The sequence below is a fragment of the Triturus cristatus genome, chromosome 8 (genome assembly GCF_964204655.1).
Source record: "Triturus cristatus chromosome 8, aTriCri1.1, whole genome shotgun sequence".
Lineage (NCBI taxonomy): Eukaryota > Metazoa > Chordata > Amphibia > Caudata > Salamandridae > Triturus > Triturus cristatus.
Window position 1 is genome coordinate 1,669,886,634 of NC_140591.1, and position 18,089 is coordinate 1,669,904,722.

The window sequence follows — 18,089 nt, forward strand, 5'->3', positions numbered from 1 at the left end:
TTTACTGTTTTAGCACCATGATAGAATTCCACCTTTTATTTGCTCTGATGGTGCTTATAATCTTCTATATCTGTTTCTTTCTAATGATTGTCGCCGAAAACATGTTTTATACCAGAATGAAGATGGTTCAATAAATGATTATTAAAAACATCCCCATTATTTAAGCATGAGTGACTGAGCAAAAAGTACTCTACTGTTTCAATGATCCCTGAAGGATCAAGAGTTGTCTTGTTCAAAAGTTGCCAGAAACTATTTACTCCTTGGTAAGGTTAGAGAGTATATGGTGACACTGTGTGCTAACTGGTCTAAAGGCTAACATGTCCTTTGCGAGTGTCTGGGATCAGTTTCCCTGTTCCAAGGTTTTGTTTCCTGATCCAGCTCCAAGACACAGAAGACTCCCCTTCTTTATCCCACCATGAACTCAGGCTGCTTCATACTGCAACAGTAAACATCTGTGTTCTCATACACTGGAGCTCCCCACAACCCAGAACCAATGACTCATAGAAATGTACAAATTGGTCTTATATGAGTGACTCATCTATAATGTCTCCAACATCAAAAGGGACAGCATGACCACGCATAAACAATATAACATCCCTCAAGCTCTCAGAGGGAATTGTCTTCTTGGGGCCTGGCCTCCTATTAATCTGGATACACTGAAGGAACTATTAAAATCGATCAAATCGGGTTCCCCACGTGATGCCATTCCTATCAGTATTTTGAGTAAATTAGAGGACTCTGCTATGATCTCCATAGCTGGGATACTGAACGCCTCCATTGAGCAGGCCACAGTTCCTGCTCTATGGAAACATGCTATGGTCAGTCCTCTACTTAAAAAGCCGGCCGCAGACCCTTTGATATTGGCCAACTACCGCCCAATTTCATTACTGCCTGCCTTCTCAAAAATTCTTGAGAGGCACATCCACAAAGCACTCTCATTCTATGTGGAAAATATCCAGCTTCTTCACTCGTCCCAATCTGGATTTAGGAGTGGTTATTCCACCGAGACGGCCCTACTTGGGGTCACGGAAAAAATCAGGGAGCTCATGGATGACGGCCAAACGGTAGCATTGGTCCTGTTGGACTTGAGTGCGGCCTTCGACACCATTTCTCACCCCATACTGCTTGACAGGTTGGGGGAGAATGGTGTCGAGGGCAAGGCACTTGAGTGGATTAGATCATACTTATCCCTCCGCACTTTCCAGATCTCCTCCTCGGTGGCATGCTCTGAGATACTCCACTCTCCTCATGGTGTGCCACAGGGATCGATCCTGAGCCCGTTGTTTTTTAATTTGTACCTACGTCCATTAGCCAATCTTGCAGAAAATTTTGGTCTTGTTTTAATGACTTATGCAGATGACTCTCAAATCCTGTTTTCACTCTCTAAATCTGATTCATCTGCTCCATCTGCATTGAAAATAGGCCTTCAGGAAATATTTAACTGGATGTCAGCTAACCAACTTAAATTAAATGGGGAGAAAACAGAGGTCCTCCTTTTAGGAAGTAGTAAAGATCTCTGGAGTGATCCCCATTGGCCATCATCATTTGGTAAACTTCCATCTCCAGCCTCTCAGGTTAGAAACCTTGGGGTTATCATAGATGATAGTTTATCTATGACTCAGCAAGCAAACAAAGTGGCAGGCATATGTTTTGCCATTCTTAAATGGCTTCGCAAAATTGTCTGGATGTTACCTCCTACTACCCAGAAGACCGTAGTCAATGCCTTAGTGACATCTCGGCTTGACTACGGAAACATCTTATATCTGGGCTCAAACAAAGCGGTAATAAGACGTCTGCAATTGGTGCAAAACGCCGCTGCCAGACTGCTTTGCAGAATCCCTAGATCCGTTAGGATCACCAAACATCTCAGGGACCTGCATTGGCTCAGGATCCGTTTTAAAGCCCTGACCTACCTATTTAAAATCAAAGCTGGTATTGCCCCTAAATATCTACAGGACCTTGTTAAACTTTACCTCCCCAATCGCAGCCTCCCTTCTGGTACGGCTGCGAATTTTGTGGTACCAAGGTTCAAACGGGCTAGAATAGGCGGAAGATCATTTTCCTATTTGGGCCCAACTCTGTGGAACACCTTACCCATCCATATACGCAAGGAGGAAAACTTCATGATTTTTAGAAAGAGTGTAAAAACCTGGTTGTTCGACAAATAATGCGCTTTATTGTTTTCTATCCAGTTGTTCTGTGTGTTTCGCTGTCCGGCGCCGGGAAACCCTTTGTGGGTAGCTGTGCGCCTTACAAGTGTTATAAAATAAAATAAATGTTCAAGGCAAGGCTAATACATTTCTCCACATTTGGTCGCCCTTCCTGCAAGATGATCGGTAATGGTCGTCAGGTAAATAGCCGGCTGCTCTGGACTCCTACACCCGTGCTATGGCACAACCACTGCTCAAGGGGCCAGCATCGGGCTGGCCACAACTCCCTTCCCTCTGCACATGCAGGGCCCACTACATGAAAGGATCATTTCCCCTTCCATCACAATTTCCCCCCTCCGCGCCTGTTCATTCCTATCCCTAAGGGAAAACATTCTCATTCCTCATATTCTAGCGTACCACTTCTGATGCTACATGGTACCCAAGTTGAGCGTTAAACAAACAAACGTGCTGTAACTTTGAGGGTTTCTTTGTATCTACCTGTGTAGTCAGGTTAATATTGTACTGGAACAATTGTGTTTCTGTATCAGCTTGATAGCTGACAAAATGAACTCACAAAAAAGACAGAAATAAAAGGAATATGCAAGCAAAGTAAAATAATGGTTGTGCACACTTGCTCAGAAGAATTCTATTAGGAGTTGCCTCCAGATAAAGTACTAGAACGCAGCAACAGCTTCTCTGTCTCTTACAGTGTCTTGGTGTCCCCAAAATTCTGTAAGAGAGAACAGAGAAGCTGTTGGTGCATTCTAGCACTTTATCTGGATGCGACTCCTAATGAATTTCTTCTGTGCTATTTTGCGCCTCTTCCAGGATTTCCCCGGATGTTTTAGAACTGAGTTGATTATCAATTTATTTGCACTTAGTGGTCTCTCCAAAAATGAAAACTCTGATTTCTCTCTGATTTGATCATGAACACAGCAATGATAAACTAGTAGAGCTCCTGATGACTTGGATGTTCCTTTTTATTGTCCTGAAGAAGACCTCTCTTTAATGTACTACTGACACATTTTCTGATTTGAAACGTCGACAGAATACTTATTTACGCCTGTATTTTAAAAAAAAGAATACGTTGGGCCAAAACATATATTGGAAATCAAGTGGATACATCCCATTGTAGAGCCTTTATTGAACTATGTGCTTTGATCAGGTTGACTTGCAAAGCCATCATTGATGTTACATATGTACTGCTGTTATGAAATAAACAGAATTAGTTTTATTCATGAGCTCAAAGTTAATCCAACTGAACCATTTTTTTATACAGTATTCAGAGCCCAGGTTCTGAGGAACACAAAGTAACCCCGCAGTAGATACCAGCCGCTCAATGTACTGCAGCATCAAGGCACAGCTGCATTGGAACACTCTTGTTTGCTATTTAAAGATATAATGAACAGGACAAAGCCGTCGTCTGTACTGATCAGCGAAGCATAATTCCGGATCAAAAGACTCCCATTTGGGCTCAAATGAAATTGAGACTGTTGTCCTTCAAAAAGCTGACCAACCTTCAGGTGACCTTTCAATTACATTTGGAAGCTGAACATAAAATAAATAAATCATTATGCCCCAAGCAATGTATTAGCCATGGTACTTTAGAAGAAATTGGTTAAAAGTTTAAAACCGTCAAAATCCAGCCTAAACTTAGACAATGTATTTTAGGGAGGGAACCCAGGAGGGTGGAGCTCGCATTCTGTAGACCTAGTCCACTCCACCGCTGCATAAAGCCATGTTGATTTCTTTCACATCCCAAAAGCATTGTGAGCCAAATAGATCCAGATGTACTGTTGACCAGGTACATCTGAAGAGCTTTCAGGAACATAACCTGTGGTAAAACTTACTCTGGTCTGTGATCTCTCCTTGAGGACAGGGAATGCATTCAAAGCAGCAAATTGGCTTTTCTTCTGTGACTGCCTCTCTGTAGCCATCTGGGCATTCTTCACTACAGACAGAGCGTGGGAGCTGCAGGGAGGACAAGGTGACAGTGTTAGTGGAATGCACCAGGGAGCTTGTGAGATAGGGACAAAGAGACTGGTAGAAGAAAGGAGGGAAGATGGCATGGATACTAAAAATATGACTGAAGGGATGTTACAAACACGTTTTTTTAATACCCTTACAATCAACTTTGACAGCTTTTCAACATTTGTGCACCTATTTAGCACCTTCCTGTTAGTAAATGGCCAATCACATGAAGCTAGGTAGGTCACTGATGTGTGAGGTGCACAGGGAGAATACATGTGTCAATTCATTTCTTTATAATGGCCATCTTAATATTAGCAGAACAAAATATCTCCTTGAAAAGCATTGGTTTGAAAAAATTTGGAAAACATTTACTGACATCTGGCTTAACTGGTGAGCAGCTGAGAGCATTGCATTTCCTAAACTAGAAGAGCTCAGAGGGACTTAAAGACCCCTGAAACTAGAACTCATGACTGACTTTGATGAAACCTGCAAAGTAAAAGCTAGACAGCCCCTTAGGGTTTGACATCAGACAGATTGTAAATAGATCTCTTTTCATTCAGCTGGTCACATCTCTATTTAAGCAATAGAAAAGACTCACAATGCATCCACGTTTGATCCCCTTCACACTGGGTAATTGAGTCCATTATCTTGCTGTTCAATATGATCTCCTGATGGCAGGTCAGAGCAACCATGGCACTTACATTGTCATCTCAGTGACCTTTGAGATGGTCTACTGTTTCCTCACACTTGTTTTGGACTGGGCTACACTTTCTAAAGATTATTTAGTTCTTTTTAACAAGTACGTCTCCGTGGGTTATTAGAATGTCAAAGGTACTGAAGTGGGTGCCTTGTAAATAATATTTATAATGGCGAAGTATTTTGTATTGGCTTTGAAAATATGGATCTTTGAGCCTTAACCTTTCCAGACAGTGATGTCACTGACCTAACTCTGAAAACACGGCTTACATTCTCTTAAAACTGCATGATTAATATTAAAACACATCACATATAAATGTCAATTTTAGATGTCACTTAGGGGCATATTTAGAAGAACTGATGCATCCGCATTGATGCCTCAGATTCCTTGTGCCAGCCACAAATGCCCTAACAATGCCATGGATGCACAATACAGATCTCAATGGTGCAAGGATTCATGGATGCGTCAGAAATCCTGACACACCTATTGGTGCTAAAGTGACTCATTGCTAGAATGGGTCTTAAGACTGAGGCAACTCTATAACTGTGTCAGAACACGGAGGAGAGTACAGTGTTAAAAACTCTGTGTCAATCTGTATGCCTGGTTTGAGAAGGCGCAGGGATTTTGACTCAGTGAAGTCAATGAGTGACGCAGTGAAAAGTTGTAGATTTCACTGCATCAGTTCTACGTGGCTTTTAACATCAGAACACCTACCCTGCATAAAATATACCTGCCACTGGTATAATGTGGTGCAGGCCTCTACAAACTGACACTTTGGGCCTAATGGGTCAGTTTGTAAATATAGGACAGTGTGGAGCACTGGTTGCGCCATCGCTGTGCAAAACAACATTATGCTGCCGCTGGGCGATAGCTGTCCTGAACTTTGCCCTGAAATATTTTCACTGCAAAGTTTTTCACTGTTTAGAAAGGGATACAGTGCTGCAGAACACAGCTGTGATTCTAAAATATTTACACCACAAAATGTCATGATTTAATAGTTCTCCTTATGCATACCGCAGTGAAAAATGCAATGATAAATCATAAAGCGAGACAAAAAAGAGACTTAAACATTGTAGTTCTATACAAACATATGTTTCTAATTAAATGTATCTCAGTTGTGTCTGCCAGGATTTACCAATGTATTCCTAGGGGTCAGCAGTTTTACCCGAGCAGAGATCCCCACCACAAGTTTAGAGTTTACAGAATTTGCAAGCCCAACTTAGGGAGTGGGGTTCAGGCCTTTGCTGGGTGTTCCAAGGCATTCATTGCTTTGGAAGTTCGCAATGCCCCCACAATAGTAGGTTTTGGGTATTAACAGACATCTATCATTCCCGTTTCTGGACTGGAAAGAGTTATAATATTTCTAAGTCCATCCATGCACCTATGTGGAGTTCCCCACTGTGGAGAAATCATTACCATGTAAAGGTATTCCAAACTTGTATAACACGTGATTTTTCAGTGAACCTACTTCAGGCTCAGCTTTCCATGCAAACTTCAATCAGCATTTGTGAAAGTTATAAAACTACTCTCAGGTGAAGATTTAAAGCGGAGGGGGGATTGTGTTCAAACATATAATTTTTTGGGTATTCAAACTATTTGGTGAGAGGAGTTGGCCTAACAGCTGGGGCTGTCGACCTCAACACTGGGGAACTGTGTTCAAGTCTCGGAAATCAATCAATCAATCAATCAATCAATCAATCAATCAATCAATCAATCAATCAATCAATCATTTGTAGAGCGCACTACATACCCGCAAGGGTCTCAAGGCGCTGGGAGGTGGGGGCGGGGGGTCAAACAGCCAGGTCTTGAGTAGCCTCCTGAAGGTCAGCAGGTCTTGGGTCTGTCGTAGGCTCAGTGGGAGGGTGTTCCAGGTCTCGGCGGCGAGGTGGGAGAAGGATCTTCCACCGGTGGTTGTTCTCTAGATGCGAGGGGCGGTGGCGAGTGCGAGATCGGCGGAGCGGAGCTGGCGGTTGGGGGTGTAGAAGGAAAGTCGTCTGTTGAGGTAGGCTGGACCGGTCTTGTGCAGTGCCTTGTGTGCGTGGATGAGGAGCTTAAAGGATATTCTCTTGTTGACGGGGAGCCAGTGCAGGTTTCTCAGGTGGGAAGTGATGTGGCTGTGGTGTGGTATGTCGAGGATCAGTCGTGCAGAGGCGTTTTGGATGCGTTGCAGACGTTTGATGAGCTTGATCTGGGCTCCCGCATAGAGGGTGTTTCCATAATTGAGTCTGCTGCTGACGAGGGCCTGGATGACTGTTCTTCTAGTGTATGTCGGGATCCACCTGTAGATCTTGCCGAGCATGCAGAGGGTGTTGAAGCAGGAGGAGGAGACGGCGTTGATTTGCTTGGTCATGGAGAGCATTGAGTCGAGGATGATTCCCAGGTTGCGTGCGTGGTCTGTGGGTGTCGGGGCTGCCCCCAGTGCCGTCGGTCACCAGGAGTCGTCCCAGGCTTAAGAGTTGGAGCCGAGGATGAGGACCTCCGTCTTGTCCGTGTTCAGCTTCAGTCGGCTGATCTTCATCCAGTCGGCGACGGCCTTTATTCCTTCGTGAAGGTTGGATTTGGCGGTGATGGGGTCCTTGGTGAGGGAGAGGATCAGTTGGGTGTCATCGGCATAAGAGATTATGTTGAGGACGTGCTGTCGGGCGACGTGTGCGAGCGGGGCATGTAGATGTTGAACAGTGTTGGGCTGAAGGAAGAGCCCTGGGGTACACCGCAGATGATCTCAGAGGCTTCAGATCGGAAAGGGGGGAGGCGGACGCTGTGGGTTCTGCCGGAGAGGAAGGAGGTGGTCCATTCCAGAGCCTTGGCATGGAGGCGTGTGGTGGCAGACGGTGTCAAAGGTGGCAGAGAGGTCCAGGAGGATGAGGGCTGCAGTCTCGCCGTTGTCCAGCAGGGTCCTGATGTCGTCGGTGGCGGCAATGAGGGCAGTCTCACTGCTGTGGTTGCTGCGGATCCCTGACTGGGAAGGGTCCAGGATTCTGTTTTCTTCAAGGTATCGGGTTAGCTATCTGTTGACGATCTTCCCGATGACCTTGGCAGGGAACGGAAGCAGGGAGATGGGTCGGAAGTTGCTGAGGTCTCTTGGGTCCGCCTTGTTTTTTTTTAGTAGGGTGTTGATCTCGGCGTGTTTCCAGCTCTCTGGGAAGGTTGCGGTCTCGAGGGAGAGATTGATGACGTTGCGCAGATGGGGTGCTATGGAGCTGCTGGCTTTGTTCAAGATGTGTTGCGTGAAAGGGTCTGACGGGGTGCCGGAGTGGATTGTGCTCATGGCCTTGATGGTGTCATCGAGGCTCACGTTGGCCCAGGCTAGCATGGGGTCGTGGTTGATGGTGTGCGGAGAGTCTGTTGTGTTGATGTCTGTTGGGGCTGTCTGGGTGTTGAAGCTGTCGTGGATGTCTGCTATCTTGCGGTGGAAAAAAGCGGCGAGGGAGCCACACAGGGCATGTGACGGTAGGATGTCGTTGGTGTTGGTGCTGGGGTTGGAAAGTTCCTTCACAATGTTGAAGAGCTCCTTGCTATTGTGTGTGTTGTTGTCGAGGCGGTCTTTGAAGGAGGCCCTCTTGGCAGTCCTGATGAGTTGATGGTGGTTGCGGGTGGCGTCCTTGTGGGCTGTGTGACTGTCCGGAGTCTACTCACTGTGCCATTTCTTCTTTAGTTTCCAGCAGGCACACTTGGAGGCTAGGAGTTCTGGGGTGAACCAGCTGTCCCTGTTGCTGGTGTCTCTGTAGGAGGGTTTCTTCAGCGGGGCGAGGGTGTTGGCGCAGTTGTCAATCCAGCGTCTGAGGTTGTGGGCAGCGTCATCGGTGGTTGGGTTGAGAGCGAGGTTTGCGTGTAGTTGGTTTTCGGTGATTTTGTTCCAGCAACGGCGGGGGATCTGTTGGGTGCGGTGGTGTGTGGTAGGTTTCTGGAAGGTGAAGTGGATGCAGTGGTGGTCGGTCAAGGGGAGTTCCGTTGTGTGACTGAAGGAGAAGTAGGAGCTTGAGGAGAAGACAGGGCCGAGCGTGTGGCCGGCGGAGTGGGTAGGCGTTGTGACGAGTTGCTTCAGTCCGAGGTTGGCGAGGTTAGCGATCAGGGTGGTGGAGTTGCTGTCGTTGTTGTTCTCAAGGTGAAAGTTCAGGTCTCCAAGGAGGATGTAGTCGGTGGAGGTCAGGGCGTGCGTGCTGATGAAGTCGGCGATAGAGTCACTGAGCTGGAGTCGGGGTCCGGGTGGTCTGTAGACGAGGGTGCCTCTGAGGGTGGAGTTGGGGTCTGTGTGGATCTGGAAATGCATGTGTTCGGCGGTGCTGAGAGTGTCGTTGGTGCTAGTCGAGACCCTCATGCTGTTCTTGTGGACGATGGCAATGGCAATGACGCTGAACATCCTGTGAGGCAAATCACGTAATCTCTCCGTACCTAACAAAAATGAATGTGTCCTCATGTAACACAACTGCTGCTATGTAAGGCGCTGTGATACTCATACCTTTGGGTCAAGTTCACGCTATATAGAACTCCGTTAAATAAATTCATTTTCACTTCATTCAATTAACAAAAAGAGTGTGCTTTGCACTACTATATTTAAGTATTTTGTGGAACTGAAAATCGAATGTCCTGCATCACAGCGGAAGGTCTAGAAATGAGGACCCTGTTTGTATTATGTTCTTGGCACTGATTATTACACCTCTTAGGGCAGCGGTGCCAAAGGCAGTACCAGTGGTTACAGGAAGCTTTCAACTGCGACCCCTCGGGACCCAGGCAGGTGGGGTCACAATCGCCAATACATGAACTGCTGTGTATTTTCAGTTGAGGGGCAGCAGAAAGGTGACAAAGGGTTTGTGGAAAGTTATAGTATCCACCAGAACTGTTGTTTCCAAAGGAATGTATGCTTTTCTTCTGAAGGATACTTCTTAGCACAGATTCTGTATCATAAGCATGAGTCCTGAGGAAGAACCTCTTCTGAGGAGAGGGATTGAGTATTACTTACTAAAAAATGAAACTGTGCCACTCCACCCTGTAAATTCCAGTTACAAAGTGCCTGAGCTGTTAGACAGGGGTGCAGATTTACAAGCCCCATGATCCACATTTACGCCACCGTTGCGTCACTTCTGTGACGCAGCAGCGGCATAAACCATGCCCCGTGTTGTGCATTATTTACAATGTGACGCATCTAGGGAGACTTATTGGCTGCTTCCATGGGTGCTTCTTCTTACAGGGTAAACAATACTCCCTTTGCACTTCGATCAGAAATGACAGGAATGTGCGATATATTGTTAGGTGTGGCGCATCCCTGCCCTTTCCCTATCATGCAGCGCAGGAAGGTGTCTTTGCTGTGATTTGTGATTTTTTTGCTAAATATTCATAAGCAACTGAGTTTACAACACAAGCACCCTCACATAATGGTGCAAGGGTGTCTGCATTGGCGCCAGGCAGCCAAACATTCACCAATGCAAAGAAAAGACAAGAATGCGCTCTATGATGTTAAATATGGCTTATTCGTACTCTTTCCTTTTCACGCAGCTCAGCAAAGTGGCTTGCTATGTTTCACTGATAAATATGCCTCTTGATTCCAGAGATTGTGGAGATGAAAAGACAAAACTAGACAACCAAGAGAAACATAATTCATGCACAGAGAAAGAAAACTATGACTCCAGTATTGCAGAGACAAACCTAACATTTCTTAGCACTGGTGCACAATGTGACGCCTAGTGCCAATGCAAGCACCTTAACACTATGGTGCAAAAGTGCCTGCGTTATTAGCAGGATTGCTTTTGTGCAGGGAGGGATGCCTCGCTGCATAAAAAACAATCCCCTGAAGTATTTTCCACTTTCTATCTGTACTGAAGAATTTTACAAGTACAAAGAGTTCATCAGGCCATTTGCAACCGGTAAAATGCTTTTTGGCATGTGCCGACCCTATTTTGCAAATCGGTAACCCATTACTGACTCGCAAAATAGGGTTTGCGAGTCACTATTAGGAAGGCGGGGAGTTAACGGCATCCCCTAATATGAGCGAGTCGCACTAGTATCTAGGAATGTTTTGTGACTGGGAATGTGGTCGCAAACATTTGAAGTTACCACCAAATTCAAGTTTCTGGTACTTCATTCACAAACGGGAAGTGAATGTGCCCGGCAACATTTTTAAAGAGCAGGCAGTAGTCTCCTTTAAGGAGAATGGGCTGCATTGCAAAAAAAAAATATTACTTTATTTAAAAAGCAATCACAGGCATGGTGATCTGCTGACCCCAGCAGGCCACCAGCCAAGTGATTGTAGCCATTCACATTGAGTCACAAATTGCGACCTTCCTAATGAATATTGATGAGGCAGGTCCATTGGCGACCCACTGTGAATCGCTATCAGCGTCAAACACACTTGTACAGCGCAGTTTGCAATTTCATAATCGCAAATTGCTAAAATTCACTACTAGTAAATTGCAAACACGTGTTTTCGTACATCTGGCCTAAAAAGTGGAAAGAATAAAGGAGAAATATAGATATTTCTCATCATTATGCCTCTCCTTGGGAGGCTTTGAATGTTGAGGCATTTCCAGGTTTACCATTGTTGGTAAATCTGAGAACGCGCCAAAATCCATGAGTGGATGCATAGGAACACCTACGTTCCACACATGAAAAGCCACCCTGGGGGAGAGTAACGTAGGACAACAATTTGTGATGCTTTGTGTTACCCTGAATTTATCATGCCAAACAATGCCATGCCAAGTGGCCTTGCATGGCTTGATAAATCTGACTTAGGTTCGCTGTTGCCCTTGTGCCCCTTTGGGGCGATGCAAAAGCTACATAAATATGCCCCTTTTGGTGCAGGAAGGGACACCTTCCTGCACAAAAACAATCCTGAGTGGCATTTGTCTTTTTCCATGTGTTCTGCAATCTGCAGCAAACATAGGAAGAAAACAAAGCAAGGAGATATAAATATATATCTCTATGTTTTTGACTCCGCTGGGAGACATTGAATTTTGATACATTCCAAGGTCTACTACACCCACACCGACCACCTGCAGAGTCCCCCAAGGATCCGCCATCAGCCCCACCCTGTTCAACATCTACATGGCGTGCTCACATCCAACGTCAGATCACACAAACTCAACATCATATCATACGCAGACGGCATCCAGCTTTCAGGAAGGAGTGGAAGCAGCACCAAGTGGATGAAGAACAGCTGCCTTCAACTCAACCCGTACAAATCCGAAGTACTCATCATAGGCCCACACCGCAATGCCTGGAAAAACACCTGGGGGCATATGTATCAAGCAAATTTTTACTCGCAAACGCTGCGATTCGCAAAATACAGCGTTTGCGATTAAAAATTCGCAAAACGGGATGTATTAGGCAAATTCCCAACGCAAATTTAGGGAAACGCTAATTTAGCGATTTCTTAAGTTTGCGTAAGCATTTACGAAATCGCAAATTGGGATTTCTTAAATGATATGTAAAAAGCACCCAAGTTGTGCGAATTATCCTTAAGAAATTGCGAATTACCACCAACTTCCAGTTGGTGGTAATTTGCGAATTCCTTTCAAAATGCACTTTTTTGAATTTTACAAAGTGCCACGTGGCGCTCATACATGCCCTTAGGGCATGTATGTGCGCCATATGCACACACATGCTCATTTCAGGGGTGCATCAGGGTGTCATCATGACACCCTTGCACCTTTGAAATTATTCTCAAATTGCGATTAGCAAATTGCGATTCGCTATTTGAGAATTACTTCCCATTCATTCCTATGGGTCTCCTGGCCCATAGAAATGAATGGGCAGGTATTCCTTAATTGCGATTTCGCAATTTGCTAATCGCAATTAAGGAATTTTAAGAAATCGCAAAAAGTTTGCAATTTTTTAAATACATCCCGATTTGCAAATCTCAAATAGCGATTCCTTAAAAATCGCTATTTGAGATTCGCAAATGGTGATGTTGATACATATGCCCCCTGGTGGCCCCCCTCCCTCTGGAACCCACCCTCCCCACTGACCACGCATGCAACCTTGGAATCATCTTGGACTCCGAACTCAAAATGGACCGGCAGATCAACGCTGTCACCTCTTCCTGCTACCACACCCTCTACCTCCTCTGTAAGACCTTCGACTGGATTCCCCTTGAACACTGGAAAACCATCACCCATGCCCTCATCAGCAGCAGACTAGACTGCAGCAATGCACTCTATGCCGGGATCAGCAAGAACCTCACCTGCAAACTCCAGAACGTCCAGAACACTGCCGCCAGACTAGTCTTCAACCTACTGCCACATCAGCCAACACTTACAGACTCTAAACTGACTCCTCGTCTAGAAGAAAATCACCTTCAAGCTTCCCACCCACACTCACAAAGCCCTCCACAATACCAGACCCGTCTACGTGAACCCCCGCCTCTTGTTCCACCCTCTCCAATGATCACTCCACTCAGCCCAGCTCTCACTTGCAACGGTACCACGCATAAAGAAGACAAGAACCGGAGGACTCTCTTCCTCCTTCTTTGCGGCAAAGGCTTTGATCACCCTCCCTCCTCACCTCCAACAGACACCGTCACTCTCCAAGTTCCTGAAGGACCTCAAGCACTGGCTCTTTGATGAATCACTGTGAACTCAGAGAAGCTGTGCTCCCCTTCAGCGCCTTGAGACCCTTTCGGGTGAGTAGCTGCGCTTTATAAACTCTTGATTGATTGATTTATTGATTGAATGGTAATTCTGGGAATGCACTAATAGTCACGGGTGCATGAGTGTGGACACCCACGCTCCACCAATGGAACACTCCACCTGCCTTGCATTACTCCAGATTTATAAAGCCATGCAGGTAATTCTGGCTTTAGTGTTGCATCACCCTTGAGCACCAATATTTTCTAAGGTCCTCACCTTTTGCCCCATCTGTTCAGAAGTCACTCTTCCTATGAAGTCTTAAACAAAGAGAACAAGAAACACTCACTAGACCTTTACGGCGAAACGCTCTAAGGTTTAGAGAGCTTTGGACATGCATACAAGGGGAAACTTTGAGGGTGAAGTCACATAGTCTCTCATAGGAGAATTCTGTGTGTGAGCCAATACATTACCAGGCTCCTTAACTAAAAAAAGTTGAGGGGCTATTCTAAATGGTGGAGGTTACTCTACTTAAAAAATGTGTAATAAAACATAACTTAAATTTACTCTGTGCCAGGCTCTTTACTTTTAATAAGCAATCACTCAAACTGATCCAGGTATGAAATTGGTTTAATAGATGTGAGCATGTGGATAGAAACATATTTTGTTGACTGTGGCAAAGGCCTGAGTGTGGGAACTATGATGGCTCATGCTCTACCTGTTGAACCCTTGCAAGCAGTCCATCATCACAGTTGGCAATCTATATCTCCACACATGCTGCTAAAGCAGAACATTTCTGTGTCATATCTCATACTCACCTGGGTGTTTTCAGCCCATAATATGGCACTGGTGTTGATATAGATATGTGCTTCTTGTTGGGAGTCAAAGCTTCCCACGTTGACCAGTCGAATGTCCTCATAGTTAAATATCTGTACATTCACAATGTCATATGCACTTGGCGCATCACCATTTTCATCAAAATATATTTGAGCTCCGATTTTCAATGATAAATTCATACTTTTCACATAGTGAAGCACCTATGAGATGAAAGCACAGATACACTTTACTTTTTGCATGAAGTGTTGCCAGGAATATGCAGCATAGAATCAGTCAATGAATCAGAAAAAATATAATAGTTGCATATATTGACTTACTGATTTATTGAGGAGAAAAGCGTTCCAACAAGAGATGCTGTACATAGCAACTAGAATGGCAATGTGGTTGCACCAGGACATTTGGGGGCATATTTACAAGGGCATGGTGCCACTGGAGCATCACTTTTACCGACCCTAGGGTGGAGCTATGCATTGCTCCATATTTACAAAGCAGCGTTAAGCCACTTTGAGCGGCTTAACACCGCCTTGTAAATTCAGACCCTTTTTGTGCATCACTTTGCATGAAACGGGTGTGTAATGGGTGTTGCTTTTGGCATTTCCATGCAACAACCATTGTATTTTGATGCTGCCCTAGATTTACAAGAGTCTGTAAATCTGAGCCACTGCCAATAACCATCTCCAGTGAAAAGCAGGCGTTAGAGTGGGACAACAAGGAGAAATACTTTTATTTCTCCATGTAGTTAGCTCTTTCCATGTGTGTTGCATTGTGTAGCACAAAATGCCATCAATTATTGTTATTGTGCAGGAAGGTGTCCCTTGTTGCCCAAAAACAATTATTAATTAATGGTGATTTGCTACTTCTATGTTTGCTGCAGCATACAGCACACATAAAACTAGCAAAGCACCATTATTGCAAGAGCAGAGTCCAGAATGATTTGCAAATGGATGTGTCCAAACTGTGGTGGAATAGTGAGAAAAAGAATGATGGATTAAACCAAGATCTCTGACTGGAGGTAAGAGACTGAAAAGTTTCAGCAGTCCGTCCATCACTTTGTTGTGTTTTCTATGTTTACGCTCAGTGGCCAAGGGAATGCCCGGACGTGGGCCCCTTGCTCGCTGTGCCATTGGATTCAAGCTACTCCAAAACCGGTCCCAGGATTCTGTTTCCAGTCCAGAGAGGACCTGGCCTGGCAGTTCGGGCTGAACTGTTTCCATGAGGAGCAGGGTCAAGACTGATTTGTATATGGCTGGTTCCCAACTGGGGTGGCGTAGTGAGCAAAAGAATGATGGATTAAACCCAGATCTCTTGACTGGAGGTGAGTTGTTTAAAAGTTTCAACGCTCCATCCGTTACTTTGGTGTGTTTGCATAAAGACAGATAATCAGAGTTGATCAACTTACAATACCTCAGCATTGGGGAGAATTTTTGAAGGCTTGTTGGGAAGGGACGGCTCTGGTGGGAAGGGGGAAGACATTCCAGAGCATCTGGGTGACAAAACAGAACACTCGTTAACCAGGCTGAGCATGTGGAGCTTTGGGATCAGGGGAGAGCCGGAGGTTAGACGAACGCAAGGTCAAAAGTATGAAAAGAGACAGTTTGTCAGACCTTCTCCCCTCAGATATTGTCTCAGTAGACATGAAAGTAAGAAATCTCGACCCATAGTTGGAGATGTTGGTGGGCCGATATGAGTTAAGAATTGTTTATTGACTTTGTGTAGAGGATTTGGACTTCATACATGATGTTAGGCTGTGAAGGATGTAGCTAAAGAAGTAATGGAATGCAATGAAATACCAATAGAGAAACAGGAGGGTAGCACAGAGATGCGAACTGTGTGGGAATGCTATTTCATAGTCATACATTCCTAGAAAAAGTCAGATAATGGTCACTACCCATGTTGCTGTCTCTCCTGTTGACTTCCTGTGTTGAAATCTAAAGATCTGAGCATCGGAAGTTGAGAGACATCAGTTGCTCTAAACGTCTCAGATTGACTGAGGCCCAAAGACCTCTGAAAGCTTGTGGTACCCGTGGCCAAGTGCATGACTCCAGCACAGACAAACCCTCTTTCTTCTGGGCAGAGAGTACTGCCAGGCTGTACCTGCATAGCAACAATGAGTCAATCCTGGACAGCACTACAAGACACCTTTACCTTGCCAAGAAGTGGCTTTACACCATGCTAGTAGTGATTACATATTCCCCTGGCACATGCATTCTTGAAACATGTTACAGTAGACAGGTTTTGTACAACTAAGATAGGGTCAATGTTATGTTATGTTATCTGGTGTTTTATTGAGCGCACAGCTACTCAAGCAGAGTGTCACGGTGCTGTGTACTGCTGGGGAACCCATCCTGGCTTTCCCTGTGAGATGGTCCCTACTGGGCATCTCCAAGGTGAAGACAAGCATCCCCGGCGCTGATGGGGCCGTAAGTGGAGATTAAGCAAGCTGTTGCCCAGAGTTGCTGGGTGGGATCCATGGTTAGAGTAGGCACCGAGGCAAGAATAATCGAGTCCGCTGACCTTGGCCCAAGACCCTGTCACGTTGGGAATCGAACCCTGGTCCCGGGCCGACCTCTGCTTCCGGGTCTGCCGCCTCTAACCAGTGAGCCACACCACTCCACTATGGCATAATGTCAGCTGTTTCTGTCCTACATTTTAGCTGAATCAATTTAGAGTCATTATCATAAGGTGGCAACCACAGAACCCTATTTAAGCTCATGGACTCTCCCCAGTTGGTGCCAGGGCACTTTCTTTAACGTTCTGGTAGCGCAATGCCCTTGCATTGCCCTGCACCATATTAACAGAGTGGCATTCTATGTGATACTCTTTCATGCAGGTATCTGTGTGAAAGGAGCGCGCAATGGGTGTTGCTGTTGGCATTCCACCACAATACCCATGCAATTGCAGGCGTTAGATTGGCACAACAAGGACAAACACTTTTATTTCTCTTAGTTTTTGCTTTTTCTATTCGTGATGCATTCTGCAGCACACATAGCAAGAGCAAAATGTGATTAATGATTGTTTCTGTGCAGGAAGGGATTTGTTACTTCTGTGTGTGTTGCAGAATGCAGCACACATGGAAGTAGCAAATCACCATTATTGATTGTTTATGTGCAGGATGGGACACCTTCATGGCACATACACAGTAATCTCTACAACACATGGTGCATGGATGTCTGCATTGGTGCTAGGCAGCAATATATAGCGCCAGTGCTAGGGAAAATACAGGAGTGCGCCGTATTTTTTGTAAATACAGCACATTCCTGCATTTCGGACATGGCGGATTGCTGTTTTTTATACTTATTGTGCTACCCTAAGTAGGACAGGTATGCCCAGACATGGGTCTCATGCACACTGTTTTACTGGAACCTAGCTGTACCCAGCAGATGAGCCCATAGCTAGGGAAAAAACAGTCCTGGGTTCATTGTGTTTGGTTTCAGGGAGGACTTGGCTTCGCAGTTCGGGCTGGACTGTTCCCATTAGATCAGGGTCAAGACTGATTTGCATATAGCTGGGTCCAAACTGAGTTAACAATGTGTACAGAATAATGATGGATTGGGATGGGGCATGAGTGATTAGGAGTAGCTGAGATTAATTCAAGCATTCCATCCATCACTGTTTTGAATATTGAACATTTGCATAGCATTTTCCTGCCAGTCAACAGGTCATATTGAATCACCAATGTCCAAGCAACTTCCAAAGCTTTGTTATCCTCAGATTGTATGAAAACAAACACTTCTCTAATTTACCCTCACAATCTAAATGTTTTCTTGCACCTAAGTACATTTTTCAATTGTTGTTTGATCATCCTTAACATAAAGCATACTTCATCATTTTACTTTCTATCCATGTGTGTACCTGTCAATTACAAGGATAGTGTAC

At 45.1% G+C, this 18,089-nt stretch overlaps 1 protein-coding gene across 1 annotated transcript in view; it reads right to left on the bottom strand.

Moving 5' to 3' along the window:
• Positions 1-4,106, bottom strand: part of LOC146808548 (vomeronasal type-2 receptor 26-like) — a 35,912-nt gene extending 31,806 nt beyond the window's left edge. Inside the window, exon 1 of the mRNA XM_085623996.1 lies at positions 3,997-4,106. The gene's annotated coding sequence lies outside the window, so the exon portion shown is untranslated. The remainder of the gene's footprint in view (positions 1-3,996) is intronic.
• Between the last annotated feature and the right edge of the window lie 13,983 nt (positions 4,107-18,089).